At 35.9% G+C, this 22,216-nt stretch overlaps 1 protein-coding gene across 1 annotated transcript in view; it reads left to right on the top strand.

Annotated features, from left to right (window-relative positions):
* The window catches only part of GPATCH2 (G-patch domain containing 2), a 120,694-nt gene that overhangs the window by 24,215 nt on the left and 74,263 nt on the right, over positions 1–22,216 (top strand). The gene's annotated exons all lie outside the window — the stretch shown is intronic.

The raw sequence follows: 22,216 nt of genomic DNA, 5'->3' as shown, positions 1-22,216 counted from the left end.
TCTTTTGAACTGAGTGAAATCAGATTTATTTTACATTTTTTCTCCCTAAAACCTGCTTTGAAAAATGTGTCCTTATTCCCTTTTGTTTAGTTGACATCTGTGTGGTCAGGGGAAGGGAGTGTATACAAAAAATCTAAAGCAACTTAGTGATGCAACTGTCGTAGGCCTCACATATTTCTTTGGACTGAGCCTCTTCTAAACCTGTAACTACAAATGAGATGTTTGGGGTTTTTTAGTGGCTTCAGCTCTGGGAGCAATGTTTATAAGTGAAGTAAAAAAATTACAATTGTCCTTGCATTTTTGTACAATATAGTAATTGTATTTTCCCATAGCTTTTTTCTAAAATAAGTTTCTAATGAATTTTTATGTGTTTTTTTTCCTTGAAAGGAGGGCATGGGAAGAGATATTTGACTTTTTAAATTAAAACATTAAAATGTATTAATTGTAGCACAGTTTATTCCTTTCTTATCAGGATAGTGTTTGGACAAGGAAGAGCATGTGGGAGATTCTTTATAAGGTGTAATAAACATAGGCCAGTACAATAAATAATACAACATGAATGCTTTTTATTATTTGAGAATATTACATGTTTTCAAATTTTAGTTTGCCTAAACAACATCAGGTGCTTCTGAGAAATGTAAGTTATTATATGTGGAGAGAATAGAAAGGAACTTAATGAAATTTAACTCTATTGGATAGGGAAGGTTTTTATAATTGAAGTCCCTGTCCAGTAATTGCCATTTGGAGCTGAATAAGATGCTTTAAAACCTTGGCCTGTGATCTCTGTGTTAGTGGTCGTGAATTAGATGAATGCTCTCTAGTTCTTGGTTTCCTATCTACCTATTTTTATTTTTGGTTCAGTGCTTGCTTGAGCATATCTGGGATTTGTAGCCCATTTTCTAGGCTTATTGCAATTTCACTCTGGTATTTTATAGGAGCTATTATAACTGATAGGTTAGCTTCATGGTATTGATGATACATGGCTTAACTACCCCAAAACCTGCCTTTTCCTCTAAATTGTAAAAAGGTGATTAAATTTCAATTGATGAAGATATACTGTGAATGCATATATATATAATAAAAAATCCTAATGTTTATTTTCTGCTATGCTTTCTAGATTGTCCTTAGGAGCCCATTTTGTCTTCCAATCATGATCTCCCATATATAAAGATGGAATCATAGTTCCCTTTGTACCAAAAATCTAAGTTGATCTACTAAATAACTGATTATTAAATATATCATTTAATAATCTTGTACAAGAAGGTTGGCATGTGAATGTAGCTTCTAAGTCACTATGTTTAGGCAGGAGTGCATATAAAGAATGTATGTGGAGTTAGCTCTGCAGATGCAGTTTTCTGACCTCCTTAATGACTATTTATGTTTGTGGGCACATCTGCTGCATCCGTCTTTGCAAATGTAGCTGTATAAACCAGAGCTCTTGTGCCTCCTTTTGTCAGTGATTGCTTCTTAAAGAAAATCTTCTTTAGGTACTTCAATCCAATGATAAAAAAAAAGTCATTTAATACCTGTGACATCTGATAACACAGAACAAGAAGTAATTACTGCTATTAGATGGTAACAGTGAAGAAGAGCAAGAATGCTTTTAGAAAGATTAATATCCTGAGGAAAGAACACTGCAGACTCAACTTATTGAACAGAATTGTGGTGTGAATTAATTCTAACAGCGAGGAGTCTGATGTCTGTATTGCTGCTTTTCACAGGCTTGAAAGGGGGACAAAATAAAAAAAGGTAGTTTCCTACTAAGATACACTACCTAGGAGAGACACATTGTATCTTGTCTAAGGATGCCTAGTTTGTGTCTGGGGAATGTGAGCATATGCTTGGTTGAATTCTGTAGTTATATATGACCTGATCAAGTAGTCTCAAGCCCCAAATTTTTTTATGTTAGGCATAGTCAAAAGTTCTACAATTTAAAAGTATTGTTCTATGAATAAAACACTGATTTCTTAGAAGGAATGCTTTTTTTTTCAGTCTTTTTCTGTGCATGTTTATGTACTTGCATATCACTTATCCAGTACTATATCTCTATTCTCTCCAGCAAATTGCATGTGAAACTTTGATATTTCATAGAATAAAATCCGAAATATAACATTTTGGATGCATTGAAACTGTGAAGGTTCATTTCTCTGATGTAGAATACTAAGTGAACTCTTTACCTTAAATGATTAAGGTTTTCATGCTTTTCTCAGACAGATTCCTGGGGAGAGCACAAAACCTTAAGGAAAGAAAATAAGAGTTAATAATTATAGTTAGTGAAAATAGAGCATGACTCTTTTTTCCTTTCCTTCAGAATGTTTTCCCAACTTAGTACTCAATGACTGAAAAATTTCACTTTTGTTCACAAGTCTTCCATACAAATGAGTAAAAGTTTTAAAAATCAGTGCTGCTGTCTTAGCTGTTCCTTCTGTGGTTCTAGATACAGTTTCTTCCCTGAGACAGGGAGAGACATTGTAGCGTTTTGTTTGAGAACTCTTAAGTGTCCTCTCTTGCTGCCTTTGTTCCCTGTCTGGGCTGGCAGCTGGTACGAGATTTCACTGGACTAAAGTGCAAAAAACATGACCGATAAAAAAGATGCTTCTTTTTGACTGCCAGTTTTTCCATCCATCACCTTTGTCATGGTGCTCTGTTTCATTGTATTAAAGACAGCCCATAGTAAGTCTTGCACTCCTAGATACATTTATTTTGTTCACAGTTGTACTATTGAGCTTGACTATACCTCGTTGTAATTATTCAAAATGTGCTTAAAGAAAGAAAACTGCCTTTCCAAGACCTGTTATCTGAATGTGTCTGGATATTTCTGTCAAATCCTGTGACTCTTTTGCAAAAGTTCAAAGATAAAAGAGCTTTTCTCAAAAAAAAATTGTTGACAGATTACTACTCTATTGACATGTGGAGATGCATTAAGCACTCGTGCTTTTTTAAACTGTTTTCAAAATGTAAAAGCAAATCAAGCATTTCTGCTTCTACGTTCTCTCCAAGAGCCAGTTATTGTCAAGATATTTATTCTTGAAAGAATTTCAAGATATTTATTTCAAGATATTTATTCTTGGCAAGAGGTTTATTCTTGTCAAAATATTTTGGCAATTGAGTGAAATGTTAATAGGTAAGAAACCTTGCTATTGATCCAAGGAATGTTTCCTTAAAGAGTAATTTGGGCATTGTTTTTTACAATATTGATCATAAGACTCTTCATGGATGCTCTGCAACTTTTAGAAAAACACTGCTTCTTAAGTTAAAGTGTATTTGGTGTTGGGGAGAATTTTTTTACATTGGATGAGTGGTATACAGTCAGATAAAACAAATCAGTATCACTGAAGTGCCTGAAAGAACTTATCTGTGGTGACTTTGAAACCTTACACTGCTAAACCTACAACTGAATTTTCCTTTAAGGGAGTAGAAAAGTAGATTGTTGGGTTTTTTTGTAATGGGGTTTTACTAAGATTTCTTGAATCAGAAATATTTTCAAACCCAAACCGTTCTATGAACAAATGGGGAAAAAGAAGCTTCAGTTGGATTTCAAAACCCCATTATAAACAATGTAGGTTTCAAAAATGAAATTTAAATATTTGGGATGATGTTGAAGTATCTGTGGTGTTATTAACTTCATATCTCTAACATTTTTGGAGGAACTACTCACTGTTCTTACACCTTTTAATCATCACTATGTGGTCTGCATAGTAAGAGCTTTTTTTTCTCAGTATTTTCAAGTGCATTTTTGCTAAATCTTTCCTTATACTGATGCAAGCCTAATGTAACTCCCACCTACGATGGCAAGCACCTGATGGAAGAGTAAAGCTGCTTAGTGACTTTCATAATAGCTTAGCATACTTACTTATTAAAAAAAAATCATAATTTTACCTGTATCATGTTTCATGGTAGGTCAGTATTTCTCAAAGTGGTTTTCATCACCAGTAGTACCAACAGTGGTACCCCTACATAAGGCACAGTTGGTTTGTACTGCGATTGTTCAAGGCAGGGCACTAGAATTAATATATGAGGTTTGTCAGTATAGATGTCATTTTGTTATGAAGGGTTTTGATTTCTACTCATCACTTATAAGACCTGAATGGTTTATTAACGCCTGCCTTACAACCTATGTTTGCTTTAACTGACAGTGATTTTTGTGTCACCTGAAATTGTCTAATGAAAATCTTTGATCATCAAACCAGTAAACAGGCACAAATAATACCACAGCATTTCTGTCTCATAGAATCATAGAATAGATTGGGTTGGAAAAGACCTCCAAGATCATCAAGTCCAACCCCTGATCCAACTCTAATTACTATATCATGGCACTAAGAGCCATGTCCAATCTCTTTTTAAAAACTTCCAGGGATGGTGAATCCACCACCTCTCTGGGCAGGCCGTTCCAAACCTGATCACCCTCTCTGTAAAGAAGCTGCAGTTCATTAGCCAAGTAGGAGTTACAAGTAACTCAAATAATAGATGTTTAGATTACGTGACATCTAAGTTTGCTCAGTTTTGTTATTAGTTCCATTACATATGTGTAAAAACCCTCTACCATAATTAAAATAGAGAAATACTCAACTGGTTTCTAATAGTTGTAAAGGAACTAACTGGTAAAGGTGAGCATGTGTGGGTTTTATTCTTTCTTCTATACCACTTGCCTTGTAAATTAGAGTGTAGAGTCCTGGTTTCATTCTTACAAACTCTATGACTATCAAGAAAAAAATAGTTTGAATGTATCAGGTGATTAACATCTCTTAGAGATAACAATTGTACTTTATCAGCAAAATGAAGATATCTTGTAGGTGTAATCACTCAGAGAGACGCTGTGCCGCAAAGCTCACAGTGGTTTTTCTTGAGATAGTTTACCTGCTGTGATGATCAAAACATACCCTTAAAATATAAAAGATTAGCTTCTGTCTAGCTAAAGTGAATGTGGTGACTTAGCCTCTTCTTGGACCTTCAAGTATAGTGTCAAAACCAGCATCCCACTTCAGCGAAATAGTTGCCCTCCAGCACTAGTCTTAGAAATGCCAAATGCACTGCTTAGTTTTTTAAATGCATTTTGTGGTTTATTCATGGTGACAAGTGCTGTGAACTGTTAGTCTAAGCAGTATTCCTTGTAATTCACCTCAACCCAACTGCTCAAATGATAGTCATCTACAATTTCACTTAAGCTGATTTTAAATGAGGACAGGTAATGTTATGATATCTCTCATTTTTCAGTTAATGTCTGCATTGAAAACATATTTAATATATTTCATAGCAGTCTTTACAGATAATATGATTTTAAAAACCTCTGACCTCAAAATATGAGGCAGCATAATTATTCCTTTTGTGTTCTGCTGCTTATCAAAAAAATCCCACTTTCTAATGCGTGACTGCATGAAATGTTTCTTCCGCAGACATTTTGAATTTGCTTTTTTTGACTTCCTAAGTCCCTGTTGGTTCTTTGATGGTTTATGTTTTAGTGCAATTCTAACAGAATTTGTCCCTAAATCCCTAAATGTAGCTTTTCTTAGTACCTTTTCTGCAAAAATTTCACTCAGTTGTATCTCTTTTAGAAATTTCTTAATGCCTCAATAGCAGTGATTCGAAGAAGTGATGAAAAACAATACACAACAGCATCTTGCATCCAGAGTTAAGTTAGGAGTTGTACTTACTTGTATTGAGCTTGATGGGGGAGTTGATCATTTAGTGCTGAGAATAGACAGAAAAACACGTGTAATAGGGAAGGAACACTTGCAGAGATACCGTGGCTTATCTTATGAGCAACATCTCATTTATGCTGTAACAACATCATAAATGTCAAGTAAATCATGACAGTGATTTCAGCTGGCACGTTGTTCAGTATTTTTAACTGAAAGCAAGTACAAGATCAGATATGGCTCCTAAACAGTTGAAAGTTTCTTTCTAATTCAAACCATAATAACTCATTCACATATGTAGGTTTTCCACTCCATAGAAAACTTCTGTCTTTTTGCCTTAAATAGGGGGTGTGGGAGAATGAGGGCTACAGATAGACAGAACAACTTGAAAATAGTCCCTCTGTTTTTTTCAGGTGCATTTCATATGGTGGCCATGTATAGGGAAAACTGGCACTTTAGATTCCAATAGGAGTACTCTGCCTATCTCTAGACAGATCTACTAAGTGGCCTTTGAGATTTATTGGAAGATAGAATCACTGTTTATAGTCAGGTGCACTCATTTGTTTTGTTCACTAGTTCTGTTCTAGCATTACTTTGTGTAATACATATTGAAAAAAATCCTTGTGTGATGTTGCCTTAAGAGAGCACAGAGAAAAAGAGCCCAAGCCAATTTAGTGTATAAGACAAGATAAAGAGAGCGGGTCCTTTGATTAGGCCTGAGGCCAGAGGAGTACATGTGATGTGCTGCCCCTCAGACAGTGGTTCTATGATTTTATAATAAGATCCATCCAATCCCAGATTTGTCCACCCCCAGTTCTGCCCAGTTCTGCCCCCTGACACATCTCTTTGGGAATTGGGTTTGGGGTCTTTGAGACCCCTTCTTCCTCATCTTCATCTTCTTCGCAGCACACACAGTCCTTGGAGCTTCTCCAAAATTCTGGGCTTGAAGGTCACTGTGTCTGTGTCGTATCTTCTGGCCAAGGCTTTGCTACAATTCTACCTTGAAAAGAAGACTAAACATGCTAATGCAATTTAGAGGGATTGATATGGAATGGGACAATAGGGCTGCTTATGTGTAAACATTATGCTACAGGGTAAGGGATATAATACAGCTGCATTAAAAGCTACATTCACTGCCCAACTACTTCTAAAATCTGCAAAAGTGAAAAATCCAAAAAACTCTGGGGCATCAGTGAAAAGTGATCAATATAATTTAGCACCTTATTTTTCAAATCACTACTGTAAGGCAATGATGGAGAATCAGAATATTTTAGTCTTGTTTAATTTATAACAAAAGCAAAAATACAAACTCCAATTTAAAATGCTGGAAGCTTATGTATACAATCTGAGTTCATATGTCTCATATCCAGATTTAGAGGTAGCTGTAAAAATATTGAATTAAACTTGATCTTTACTGTTCTCTCCAGCAATTCATCGTGAAAATACATATATCAAATTACTTCAAAATAGAGAACAGAAAATAAAGTAGGAAACATACACAATGCATTGTGTTGAAGTTGAATTGGCAAAGAAAATTATTCTACTTCTTTTCCAATGTGAGAAAGAATATGGGGATGGAGAGGTACTCCTTTGCCATTCTTTCTGATTGCTGTGACTTTAGTTAGTCAGATGTAAAGACAGTGTTCTTTAGACTGTTAAATATAGTCATAAAGGAGTGGAGCAAAGCACACTTGTAGCCTAAACTACTTGTGACTTAGCAGGAAAATTGCTTTTTTGCTACTATTTTGTTTCTTGAAATAAGAAAAACAAATGTGTATTGACTATGTAGTTTAAAGAAGAAGAAAAGGGACTCACAACTTCTCAGGGACTGCCTCTTCTGATAGTTATCTGATAGTTTTTATAGTGGTATTTACAGCAAATAAGCACATAACTGAATGCAGAAACTTTTCTTTATAGAAATATGTTTTGTTTAATGTGTTTCTGCAAGTCATTCCATTTGAAGATCTATTAGAAGTGAATGCTTTCTTAATCACGTTTATCCAGTATCAGAGGCAGCAATGCTAACTTTAAATAAATGGTAATAATCAATCCTAGAATGGAAAGGTCATTTCCTGAAGACAATCAGTAAATTAATAAGGCTGTGAGTTGTGAGGTGAGTCAGAGGAAAACTCAAAGTTCCTTTGTTTAGTGGTCTCCTGACGTTTTGGGAAAACCCTACATAAAATGTTGGTATGATGTTTTCAAAAGCATAATGATCTTTGTTTTGCATGTACTTAAACTCTTTGTGCAGTTACCAAATTACATATCATATATAGGAATAAGGAGGACTACAAGAAAAGGTTTATTAACATCAGCACTTCCAGTTGGAGTGGTTCAAGAGTGTATTGGTCCTTGCCTATTAATTACTGTCCCTTCAGCTGGGACATAGCAACTGCTTTTTTAGCTTATTTTCAAAGCAGAGTATAACCATTGTAACCATTGCAACAGTTTTGATAGCTGCTCAAAGTCTGTTCCACTCTGCCCCTTGCAGTTTGACTCACCAAACTCTTACTTGCTTCTGACCAGATTTTTGCTGTGGATAGTTTTTCCTTTTCTCACTACTAACTTTAGATGGTCCCTTTGACAACTGATTTTAAAACCTGCATTCACAAGTATGAAACTATGATTTTAAAGGTCAAGGAAGAAGCCTGTCCTCAGTTCAGAGAAGTGAAAATTGTTTATTTAGGCAGTAATTTTTCCTTACTGCCAGCTGATGGGAATACTCTGTTGCAACTGTCCAGCTATAAACACTTCTGAAATTCACTTTAAAGAGTATTAGATAAAATGTGTCCTGTTTCCCTTTCCCCCTGACCCCTTTCCACTGGATTGCTTAGGTTTAAAGCCTAATTTTACAGAGACTTAAGCAGATACAGTAGGTTTACAGTAGGTTGCATTTTTATTTTCTGTAGAGTAAGGTCAAACTGGGGAAAAACCTTTTTGTGTCACACTGTTATGCTATGAAAAAGAAAGCACGTACATGGCCATTGAGATTTTGTTGCCATAATGCTTTTCTCTTTTGTTTGTGTTTCTTAAAAATCTGGAATCTAATTGTTGGTGTAGGTCTGAGGCAATTTAGGACTATTTGCAGTACCTAAAAGAACTTTAAGAAAATTACTTCTTAGAAGTAACCCTAAGCTCTCTTTCACCATGCAGTAAAATACAGCATTTAAGCAAAAGATAGGAAATGACTGCATAAAAATGAGGGGGGAGGCATAAATGTTACAAAATACATTGTTATGCCTTGTTCAGGAGAACAGACAGAACATTAAACTATATTTTATCAGGTTATTGAGAGTAAATACTATGTATAATTTGACTATTACAAAGTTTAAAAACTCTGAAGCATTTATTCAAGTTTTCTTTGAACACAAACTGATATCTTTATAGAATTAATTCCCCTATATCAGTGATGCATATGTATGTTTTCTTTAGGGTTTAACTTGGTGGGGTTTTTGTTTCACAAAAACAACTTCATTTACATAGGATGTTTTAGTGAATCATATTAAATATTACTAGAATGTGGAAAATGTTTTTAAAATATTTGGGGGTTGATGGATTGGTACTCTTCAAAGGGAAACAAAACACTAAATATTTCTAATCCTGCATTATTTACCGCATGGGTGGTTAAATGCTACTTTAGGCCCCATAAAATTAAAAGGGAGAAATCTGCCAACTGTAGCAGGAATTGGATTTAGGAAGAGTGGTACAGAGCCAAAATATTGCTACAGAATTAAATGTCAAAAATCTTCTTTAATAGTAGATATATAGTTCACAGTGTCTGGTTATGATTAATACATTTAATCTAAATCACTGAAAGTTGCTCTCTCCTTTTCCATAAAATACAATAGGACACAAATCAGTTTTACTGTAGGTGGATAACAATTGGAAAATAATGCATCTTCCCGCCCAATAAATTGTCAGTTATACCTTTTAACTAAAATCGATTCATCTTTCCAAAATTTATTACAATTTCTAATAATAAATCTTTTCAAATGTTTATTCATTTGCTTTTTGATACATTTGTGCCACTTTTGCTATGGTCTAATGTTTTTTCTTTTGATTCATTGTAAATTAGAAAATCTATTTTGAGTCAATTTTCTAGTTAAGAAGTTAAAATCTATAACCTAGCCATTTTTTCATAGTCTCCTTTGCACATTTTAATACCCTTGAACTTAGATACAATCCAGTAAATTCTGATCAGAAGGTGATTAAAAGACTTTTCACTGCAACTTCTTGACTGAGGGCCAGATTCATAAAACAAGTACTTGTGAGATTGTTAGCTGGTTTTCTCCTGCACATCTCCTGGAGTCAAAGAGGAAGATTGAAACAATTATAGCAGATGAACAGATACATAGGTTTTGGTCAAAGATTTTTAATATGGGCAATCAGGATTGCCCTTGTGAATTAAAACCCCACAGTGACCAAAGGGAGTATGATAGAAGCCTCCTTTTCTTGTCCCTTTATAGCAGCAAGACAGTGATAGTACTGGTGATCACTAAAGCATACTGTATGTGTCCCATTATTTGTGGCATCTCTAATTAACCAATGCTAACCTCTTCAAGTGGGCTCATGGGCCATGTAACATTCTTAGAAGTAGCACTTTTTAAGAGGAAAGTATTTTAGAAGAAATTTTTCATCACTTTCTCTAATGATTGATCTTCTAATATGCATTGTGAAATTGTGTTCACTGTTCAACAGTTTCCAGCTCTGTATATAATAAAGGGTGTTAGAGAGGGATAGTCTTATTTTTTAAAAATCTCCCGCTGACGGTATTTCCTGTTCTGATCCAGTTAAAAAATGTGATCTTAGTCAGGTTCCCAACAAGAATTATGTATGAGAAGGTTAATCTAGTCTGTATCCATCTCAAACTTCTAAAGGCAGAAATGTGTTTTGTTTATAATATAAATGTCAACATTGGCAGAACAGAGGAAGAGGGCTAGAAAATGTTTCAAACATAACCATGAAGAAAATTACATTCTTAATTTGAACTTGATCTACAGTATCACATATTGGCAAATTTGTGTAGCTGAAAGCATCTTGGGCTTTAAAGTGATTGATTTCAGAGTTAAAAAAATCATTTGTGTGGATGGATTGGAATTCATTAATTTTACTAATTACACAGTGAAGAAAACAGATGTTTTCTTAGTCAAAGATCAGGCTTTAATTACAGGTCTTACCTGCTCATCTAAAAATAGTGTCAATATGTTCATGTCTCTCTCTAAAAGTTAATTTCTTATTTTTGTATGGAAGTATGATTCTGTTACACATTTTAAGCCTTACTCTAATTATGTACAAATATAAATCTGATACTCAGAGTACTTATTGAGTACTGTTTAGTCATAATGCATGTATTTAGAAAATTCTTCAAGAGTAAGTTGGGTAAAAATCACCTCTTTAAAATGTCAAAATCAGTACTAGCCAGTGCTATTCTATTTCCAGTTGTAATAATGTGTAACAAAAATAGTCAAAACCGTTTGCAACAAAGCTGAGTTTCCAGCAATGATATAAATCTTCGTAGCTTCCTCTTAGGACTCTTATTCAGAGATATGTAGTCGGTGGGACTACAGCCTTCATGAGAAAGGTAGAGTAAGCTACCACAGTAGGACCAACCTAACAGGTATTCTGTATGCTTGTTTTGTGCTTTAGCAAATCGCTGTAAATGTTGTCTGTTTTAATTGCTTTAAATATGTATTTGTCGCTGTCGCGGGGCAGTGGAGATCATCTAACTAGTACTAATAATTGACAAGATCGAGAAAGACATTACCTTTGGAAGGAGCATTTGCAACCAACAGCCTGAAGATGCATGATCCATAGAAAGAGTAACTATTTTTCCCACATTCTTCTGTGCTTGGAAGAGGCGCATGAGGAAAGAAGCTAGCAAAACATCAGTAAGTGTAGCTGATGTAATGAATATTTAATGGAGTAAACTGATGCAAGGCTGTAAATTAACTCAGAAATGTAACAATTGTCATATTAGAAAAATGTGATAATTTTAACTTTGTGTCAATAAACCCTTCATAACTTCAAAACATAATTTGCTCACTACTTCATTATACTGTGCTTTCTCAGGCTTTACTGTTGCCAGGATGCTTCATTTCTTTCAGAATGTGCATTTGTTGCATGAAAGAGATTTCTCTTGTCTTTTCAGTGGAAATGTGTTTTCTTCAAAATTAGAACAGTGAGCACAACTTCTAAAACAAAAAAATGTGTGTACTATAAAGCAAGACAAAATGACAAAACAAGCAGAATCAATATACCCTGTTAGTAACAAACTAGTGTTGTTCAGATGTTCCATTACAGTCTTTGCTTTCTTTTAGACGTTGTGGGTTGGGAAAGCAATTGCTAAAAGCAATCTGCTTGGGTGTTTTTTCAGGGTTTTGGTCAGGGGAACTATTTTGGGATTTTTTTTCTGTGGAGGGAGATTTTTACCTTGTTTGCTTATTACAAGGGAGTTACTGCTTCAGGCAGTATGATCAGAGCTCTTGAGCAATCTTAGAGTGCAACAGACCCAAAATTCCTCATGAACGTGGAAAACTTCAGTATGACTACCTGCTTTTTAGTTATGGTGATGTATTGAGAGCTTGTGGGAGCTTGGAGAAACAGGTCCTTAGTTATTTAGTGATCTTTTAAAGCTAGGTTAATAGATATGGAATGGCTGTATTGTGTTATATTGCATCCATTGTATCTGTAGTCTGCTAGTTTACCATGTAATGGTGATGACAGTAGAAACTGTTTTTCAAAGAGAACCTTCAGTAAAATGCGGAATTATCCAGGATTATTGAAGACTTTGTTGCCAGGTCTTTGAGAGAAATTATTGACCTTTCAGCTAATGTTTTTGTGTGGTTTTTTTCTATTCAGAAACTTTGGATTTCTTTTGGGTGTGTTTCTTCTACAGTTTTTCCATTAAATTAGTAAAGCAAAGAAACTCAATCTCGAAATAATTGAAATGGGAGCATTGCAATGCGAAGAATGTGTTTGAATGAATAGCTCTCAGTACTTGTGGCAAACTGTTTTGATGGTATACTAAATGTTGTTATACCATTTGCTTTTCAGTTTTGCCTTTGTTGCCATGAAAATCAACTGTGGAAGTGTTATTCTTGAAAGGATATTAATTCTTGCCTCCTGCACATAGCAGTGTTTAGGGAACAGGTGAATGTTTAGACATTCTTGTTTTGGAAGGTAAATAATATCCTTGAGGTATTGTCTGCTGTGCTGTCTATGGCTTTCAAAGTGTGTTACCAAGCACAACTATTTCTTACGCCTTTAGAAGAAAATAAACAGGCTCTCGTGTTTACCTTAACCTAAAGGGAGACAGAAAACTGCCTGGAGATTCAGGTACATCTGGTATCCCCTTTATTTTTTCTGTCTTGCTGGAGGAGCTGAAAGTGGCCAGCCGTGCTGTCAGCCCACACATAGCCCAGAGGTCTCAAATGGCCTTGACTTGCGCAAAATAGATTATTCCAGTAGGGTGACAGAGCTGGTCGGCCGTTAAGAGAGCTAATCAAAGCAGACACAAACCCAAGTATAATACTGGTTATTAGAAACTCTACTGGCATCAGACTAATTAAATGTAAACACCTAAAGCATTCATTTATTTCTTTATCAAAATTATCAAACTGGTGAAGTGCCCACAGCTGGGGAGAGGTGGGACTTTTTGACCTCACTTAACCTTTCTAAGTATAACTAAGAGGATTTGTCTTGGCAGCCCCCTCTCCAAGGGGAGATCATCAAAACCATTAATGATCTATCCTTTGGCAAAATGCCTGGCACAAATTCTCTCATAGCAGACTTTTTAATGCTTTGTGCGCTTTCCTTAGTGCACACATCTTCTGACTGAGTGTTCAGAAGAAGCTGGTGGTGCTTGTCTGGTTTTGTGCATCATTCTTCCTAAAGTTTTCATGGCTGTGTGTGTTGTAAAGACAAGTCTTCTTGATCCTCATGTCCAGTGTTGTTTAGTATCATCTAGATGTTGGGTGGCCTGACAAAACAGTATTGTTTGTTGTTCGAGCAGTAGCACCTATACGCTTCAGAACTTGTCTATGAAGAACAACTGGAGAAAGCTGGCAAATCCGTGGATTGGTTGGACTTGATGATCTCAGGAGTCCTTTCCAACCTGGCTGACTCTATGATTCTATGTTGTTGCCAAGCCACTCTCCATCATATTTGAAAAGTCATGGCTATAATGCCAAGTCCCGTGTGACTGGGAAAAGGGAAACATGACTGCCGTTTTTAAAAAGGGGAAAAAGGAAGATCTGGGGAACTACAGACTGGTGAGTTCACCTCTGTGCCTGGGAGGATCATGGGGAAGATCCTCCTACGTGATATGCTAAGGCACATAAAAGAAAAGGAGGTGATCTGAGGCAGCCAGCAGGCTTTACTAGGGGCAAATTGTGCCTGACCAATCTGGTGACCTTTTATGATGCAGTAACAGCAACAGTCAACAAGGGAAGACCTACAGATGTCATCTATACTTCTTTACGGCTTTTCAATACGGTCCTACATGACATCCTCGTCTCCAAACTGGAAACATAGGGATTTGATGGATGGACTATTCAGTGGATAAGGAATTGGCTGGATGTCTATGTGGAGGCCAGTGACAAGTGGTGTCCCTCAGGGCTCTGTCTTGGCACCGGCACTTTTCAGTATCTTCATCAATGACATAGAGAGTGTGGGATCAAGTGCATCCTCAACAAGTTTGCAGATGACACGAAGCAGAGCAGTGCAGTTGACACAACACAAGGAAGGGAAGAGAAGAACTCATTGAGAGCAGCCTTGTGGAGAAGGACTTGGGGGGTTTTGTGGATGAAAAGTTGGACATAAAGCAACTGTGTGCTCGCAGCCCAGAAGGCCAACCTCATCCTGGGCTGCATCAGAAGAGTTGTGGCCAACTGGTCGAGAAGATGGTTTTATCCCTTTCTACTCTACCCTCATGAGAACCCACCTGGAGTATTGCATCCAGCTTGGGGGTCCTCAGCACAAGAAGGATGTAAACCTGTTGGAGCAGGTCCAGAGGGACCACAAAGATGCTCAGGAGGCGGGAGCACCTCTCCTGTGAAGACAGGCTGAGAGAGCTGGTGTTGTTCAGCCTGGAGAAAAGAAGGCTTTGTGATTACCTCGCTGCTGCTTTCCATTACCTTAAGGAGGCTAATTAAAATGAGAGAAAGGGACTTTTTATATAGGCAGCAGAAGCTCTTTTCTCAGAGGGTGGTGAGGCACTGGCACAGATTGCCCAAAGATGTTGTGGATGTCCCATCCCTGGAAGTATTCAAGACCAGATTCAGTGATGCCCTAAGCAACCTGATGAAGTGAATGGCATCCCTGCATGGAGGTTGGAATAGATAATCTTTAAGGTCCCTTCCAACCCCAGTCTTCTGTGGTTCTATGAATGTCAATGGCTTTTGTCTCCCATTTCTAAATACTCTTTCACAGAAGCACCAGGGACTCCTCTAGTTCCATTTTGGTGTACTGTGAGTTGATTTTGTCCAATCATGGAGCCAACTGCACAGGTCAACCCAGCAGCCTCCCACCTTCAGCTGTCAAAACTCTGCCGTTTGTGCTGAAGACAGAGTAGATAGACTTGGTCTGGTTTTCTTTATGTAGATGCTTACAAGCATCTACAAAGGGGAACTTGAGAAAATGGAGGGGGAACAGTTATGTTCAAAAGTGTTAGGGTTTTTTTCAGTTTTCTGTTGCTGACATTACTTACACAAATTATTTTCTTCAGTAAATTGCTTTGGAGAAGTTAAAATTAGAAGTGAGAACTGAGTACATAAAACTCTTGTCTACCTGGATAGCACCTATATGTAACGTACATAGCTTACTAATACTGGTCATACTTTATTAAAGCAATGCAAATTACTTCTATGGTACTAATTTGCTTCCTAACAAGGATAAAGTGAATAAATTTCCAATTACAATGTTTAGCTTTTCAAAAAGGTATGGTTTCTTTCACTGTACTTCATGTGATTATGTGTTATATAATTTTCCAGCAGTGACTGTATTGTTACAATCTTATGCTTTACAGAGGAAAGATTAAGTCTCTATTGAGACTGTTATCCAGATTCATAGAAGCTAAATTTCATTTATTTTATCCAGTCCACACCTAGTATTGTCTATTAGTTAGGCATCTCTGAGAGATTAAAGCTAATAAAATCTAAGGAACAGAGACCTGGGTGAGTTTACACTCTGTAAATCTGGATTTATATCTATGTGGGGTTTCATATCTCTACCTAGTAGCTAATAATACCCTCCCTTCCTTTTGACAGAAATGCAAGAAGAAAATGCATAGCAAGTTGAAAAGAATGAGTGTTATCGTATGGATTATAAGCAGGGAATAATGTAATGTTTAATTAATTTTAACTATTTCTGTTGATTTCTATTATTACACTATAGGACCAACTTCTTAGTTATTTGCATGGGTAGCAGCAAGCCCTAGTGAAGTTCTTGATGCAATATATCTGCTTTTAAGCTATTGATTTGTGGTAGTTTTTGAATTTACTGAAAAGGATTCAAGTAGCATCTTGGAAAAAAAAGTGTGATACTGAAATACTGTCAGAAGAACCTTGAAATTGAATTACAGCTTTAATATTCAAACTGGGGCATGTATTGTTATTTGTGGTATATGTAAAATGAGTTTTATAGATGAAATTTAAAATCGGTGGCGCAGAATAGGGTTTATAGTGCATGGTCTTTAAGAAGAGCAAGGAAAGATCTTTGATGTAGAGCATGTAGTAGAAAGATGCATATTTATTAAATAAAGGAATTTTAAAATGGAGATATGGTAAAAGAAAAGGTTATTCTTGCTGATGTGTTAGATTATGGTCAATGTTGCCAAAAAGAAATGGAAAGTATTTCTCTGTGCTTAAATATTGTGTTAAATGAATATTATTTAGTTTTACTAAAAAAATTAAAATCGTAAAATATTTATCTTGTAAAACAATGAGAACAGTAGCTTTGTAAAATCTTAGTGCTTGAAGCTTTCATTTCTGGGAGTCCGATTCCTTGTCCTGTGGTGTCGGTATCACCTGTGTTTCCGGCAAGGGGCTGTGCTTTCTTCCCACCCCTGGCGTTCTCTCTGAATTGTCAGTTGAATGGCCAGTTACGCCTCTGTCCATCTGATTTAGATATGTGGATTCCAGATAGCACAGAAAACCTGTGTAGTGTTAGTAGAAGCATGTTAGTAGTGCATGTTAGTAGAAGCGAGTGTTCAGAGAGGCGCTCCATGAACCAACTACCAGCTTGCTGGCAGCAGCCTCCACCGTGCTCCAGTTCCTGTCCTGTAACCCATTGCACCGCAGCACACTTTACATGACCCCAGACCTTATATTAAGCTTCATATAATTAATAAGAATGTTAAGGGTTCTGTGTTGTCCAAGTATGAGCTAAAAATTTCTTGCCTAATGGTGTTATTTAAGACAAAAAATGAACCAGATCCTCCCTTCTCTCTTGCATCAGTCCTGCCTTGGTCTACCACTTAGTGTCACTGCAAAGGCAGGTCTGGAAGAGGACACAGAGGGAAGACCACCTGCTGTATTGTCATGTTGTCCCTGGACCCTCATCTCCCAGGAATGTTTCATGACATTTTCTCTGTGTTTTTTTCTTTGGGTCTTTTTGTCAGTATTCTTTACACTCATCATTTCCTTCCTTACCAGCATTGTTTGTCCTGGTTTTGGTAGTAATTTCAATAAATTAATTTATCACAGTAAGCCTAATGCTTACTCACACATTGCCATTAAAGAATGGTGACAGCAGAGACTGAAAAGCAACAACAGGCCTTGCTTAGCAATGCATCAATGCAGAAAACAACACCACAGCTGCTTAGAAGTGCTAAGAGCTCTGGGCTTCCAGAGAGGGGTTCAGGACAGTTATCCAGGCAGAAGGGATTTAGCTGGATTGTAAGGGATAGAATATTGTAACCAGCAACCCTCTTTCATTCAAAGTGGAAAATTCTTAAGACTTTGATAAAAATCCTTGGCAGTTTACCAGGAAAGGTCAGGTTTTTTTCCACTAGTCAAATTACAGCAAAAATTTTTTTATGGAATGAGTGTGTAAACTTGAGAGAGAGCTGATTTTGAAGATAGAATCCAAATAATCAGGAAGACAGTGCAGTTGTTTTCAATGTACTTTTGCATTTCTCACTTTTAGTGGCAAGAATATGATAAATACTTTTTCTTAATTACTTAATCCTCTATTCAACCTAAAATGTCACAAGAAACCTTTCTAAAGAACAATCATGATATATTAAATACACTTCTCACTGACTGGTTAAGGGAAACCAGGTTGGCTTGCTGGACAGTTACAGTAATCTGAAATGCTATGATTCAATTAGTATATTTTGGGGTTTGCATATTCCAGTGGAACTTAGAGGTATTCTTAATTTTTCATTTTATTATCCACAACCATTTCCCTGGAGCCGTTTATGCATTTAGATTTTAGCGTTGGACAAGGGTTAGCTATTAGACAAGAACATATTACTGGTCAGTATTTATAGGAAATGGGGGAGAAGAGAAATGGAAATGTTTTCTCAGTCTTTATAAGAACTCAATTGTTGAAATGCAGTTTGAATGATGAATTGATGAAATCCAGTTTTGTACTGGCTCTTACTTCTAATGTTCTCTGTAAAATAATAATCATTTTTTACCATTCATCACAAATCTAACATAGCATCGTTGTGAATGAACAGTTGGCCTTATTAGCACTAATTTGTTATGATCAAAGTTGTAGTCCAATTTCAAATTACTATGAACTTGATGAATTCATTTGCAGAAACAGCAGAAACTTTGATTATGTTCTAGGCTATAGTGAGTAGGGCAAATACAAAGAAGAGCAGTAGCGCTGCCAAGATAATTTTTGGTCTATACAAGTGGTTTGCAATGAATGTGACATCATTGTTTCTAAAGTATGAAATTAGAACTTAATGAATTTAAGGCTAATAATTTAATTTCTGAAATAATCTCTACAGGTTTTTTCTTTTTTTGAGAATGGTTTATCTGCCTTTATCGCAATTACCCTTCTGTGATGATGAACACAAAATTAGAATTACACATAACTATTATGGAATACATTAACACTCCTTTAACTTGAGATACTTGAGAAGGTCCCAGCTTGCCTGCTCCTTCTCCTCAAATAATTACTCTTTTGATACATAGGTGATAGAATCCTCCCTCATCCCCTTTAAGCAATGATTTCCTACCAAACTTTTCTTTTGGAATTTGCTAAGAGTATATTTTGCAGACTTAATAAGAGACTCCTTTTTTACTCCTATTTTATTTAAGTATCCAAAAAGACGTTGTGTTTTTCTCTGTATGGCATACCAAAATCCATGTGTGAAATTGAGGGAATGAATTTGAGATCAGTATCTTTTTATTCAACATTTTTAAACTTGTTACATCTAAGAGACTGTATAACAAAAGTGGCAAGGTAATTTTGAAGTAGCATGGGGAGGATGTGTGGGGGCAGTATTATACCATAAGAAAGAAATAAGCAGTCTACTTACACTTGAGACTTTTTTAAAGCTTTTTTTCTTTTAATCCTCCTTTTTCTTTTCTCCTCCTAACATTCATTTTCCTGAGAGCTGCCTAAATATGAACTTTATGACAGTAACAAGTAGTTGGAGCAGATTGCAAAACAGAAAACTGGGAGTTTTTCCATTAAGTCTTTGACTAGATTAGGTAAATTCAAGCTAATGATAATAGAGTTCATTTCAACATGTTCCTATTTTTAGCTAATATATTTTTTCAAAAAAATTATTTTTTATGTGTAACTTCAATCTGAGCTTTGCATACCATCTTGTCTTGTCAAAAATATCCAACAAGCAAACCCCTCTGATTTTTGTGTGCTAAGTGCATAGATTTGCTGCTGCAGTTTGAACATTTTTAAATTAAAATGTATTGCTTGTTCCAAATGTATTGATTTACACATCTCTTTGTCAATATTTAAGTACAGCAACTTTTCCAATAAGTTAAAAAAGATCTGGCAAGGCAAGTTACATATAGTGGATTGGTTGAAGTTTATATTTCTGCATGTTACTTGTTTGTGTGTTCTTGCTCTTTTGCCCTTTATTCTCAATCACTGTTACAGCTATTTGTAATGTTCCTTAACTGAGAAAAGATGCACTGTGAATTCTTACAGAGTTGCAGTCATTCAAATGTGACCCTTCTTAAGGTTTTGTTCTGAATTTTCAGCTCCTAACAAGCGCTTAAATACAAAGATTCTGCCTAAGGCTAGAAGGTTTTTAGTAACCAGAAGATCTTAACATGGGCTTCAGAGCTCTTAAGCTTAATGGTGGTGTACTTGTAGTGAACTGACAAAATTACTGTTTTTACTGTAAGTACTCTTGAGTAAAGTGTTACAGTTGTATCTTTTTTGAGCTGGCAATATAATCATCTCTTTGTCCACTTCTTGTCATCAGCCAACTGCTAGTGCAATAGCTGTTTGTTCTTAGAATATGTGTACGAGGGTTACCAGTGCAATGTTACTGCTTTACTCTCATTTCAGTTCTTTTGCAACTACTTCTTTTGCCCTAAGTAAGCAAATGAACCAAGTGTGTAGTAGTTGATGTGTTCCAGGGGTATCCTCTAACTTTGTTAAAACTGCGTTGCCCATATCTCTGTCTGCTTAGCTTGTTCTGCTGATTGCGGATTTGAAGAGCAGCTGAGAGTTAAAACTGGGCATAACATTGAGTGGGCATAACTTTGCTAGAGGAACATAAGTCTGGTGCAGATCAAGAAAATATTGTGAATTTGAACTTTCTTTTTGGTCTGTAGACTGAGGTCACATTAAATTCATAAAAATCTTTCCTTATGGCAGGTAGGTCCACCTGGGAACTGACTGGTTCCCTAAAAAGCTTTTCTAGTGTTTTTTTGTGTCTTAACCACTGTCTCTCCAGTTGCTTAAATTCTAGAAAGTCAGTAAGAGATTCTTTTTTACACAGATAGATGTTGAAAGAGAAACTAGTAGTCATATTCTTTTTACTTTTAGACATCAAAATTCTCTCTCTGAGGTCTGGCCAGTGTGTATCTGTTGGTATTAAACATTTATGTTACTTAATTCTAAAAGCAAATATCTGGTGTAATACATTACAAATTTGTAATCCTAATACCTTCAGCAAATCGAAAGAATGGATTATATATCAGGTGCTTTTTTTAAATGGAAATAGCATGTTAAGGGAAAAAAAGAAAATTGTAGAAACATTTTCATGATCTGTTAAAAAAAAATCTTAATTTGAGGGACATTTGACAGCCAAGTTGTAGAGAAACTTCTGGAAATTGGGTATACAGTTTCTTTGTTTAGGAATAAGTTGATAGTGATTGCCAGAGCCTCATAGCAGTGGAATACGTAGGCATAATGTGAGGTCTGGGGTACTTGTTCTATACACAGGCAAGAAAAAAATGTTTATCCAGAGCTGCTTTGTATCTGTAGAGTTAATATAAATTAGAAAAAAAAAATAAATTCAAGAGCTTTCTTTGTCTCTCCAAATTTCTCTCACATTAATTTGAACTTCTAGGCATCTTATCTTAGAATTTCTATAATTGAAATGCACAACTAGATTTGTATAACCTCTTTTGTTGGCAATATATTGTATGGAGTTTGTACCTCTATTTTTTCCAGTGTAATAAATCTGTTTTGTCAAGAACAGGGAGAAGGGTGTGTTATCTATTGTCACTCTAGTGGAAAGCCAATTTTTTATTGCCTTTTATACCTGGGTTTTCTATGGAATTGAAGTAAGCTGTCATCACTTTTTGTTCTTCCTTCTTACCTTGTTCCAATATCTTCAGGAAATTCCAAGTTAATTTGACAATCTACTTAAATTTGACAGTCAATCAGATGTAAATTATTATTGAATATCTTAGGTTTTGGGAAAAGAAGTAGCCAGAAGAAGTGACAAACCTAAATTTATTAACTCCCTTGAGGAAAGGCATATGACATAAACTTAGTTATTAGCGTGAGAGAAACCCATGTGGGAGTAACCTTATAAATGCTTCAACATTTGATCAGTGTTTGTACCTTTGTTAGACCTCAAAGTCAGTTAAATGTCAGGTGTAAAACTATATGAAACCAGGTAGAGTTGCTTGTTTTGTTTCCAGCTGGCTTTATCTCTCTTCAGAATGCATCATAAACAGGTAGATATAGTTAGAGTAGAAACTTCAGAAGCACTGATTTTATCGATTTGCTGGCCAGTTCACTTATGTTTAGTAATTAGTATCCTTTGTTACCATTAATGGTTTCAGACAATGTTATTTATATTTCAGTTATTTATACTTGAAGCTTTTTTACCAACAGAAGCCATACTATTTTTTTTAATGTGTCTAGATCTATGGCTGTAGTGACCTCTAAGTCTTTTAAGTTTTGTCTGAATATTCAAAAAATGTCATGTTTTCCTCTTTTAATAGTGTCTAAGGTTAAATTTCCCTAGGGTACTGATAAAAGATAATGCCAAGAAAATTCTTGGCAAATTTTCAAGAAGGGCAGGTCCCTTGAGTTCCAAGAATGATGGGTCAAGGAGGAAGCAGACGTGCTTTCTGGTAGCCCAGAATAAGAATTGGGTCTGTGCTAGGTTTAGTCAAGTGAAGCACAGAACA

The sequence above is a fragment of the Myiozetetes cayanensis genome, unplaced genomic scaffold (genome assembly GCF_022539395.1).
Source record: "Myiozetetes cayanensis isolate MyiCay16 unplaced genomic scaffold, myiCay2020 scf2-11, whole genome shotgun sequence".
NCBI lineage: Eukaryota > Metazoa > Chordata > Aves > Passeriformes > Tyrannidae > Myiozetetes > Myiozetetes cayanensis.
The sequence above is the reverse complement of the archived record's forward strand: the minus strand, read 5'-3'. Positions and strand labels throughout refer to the sequence as shown.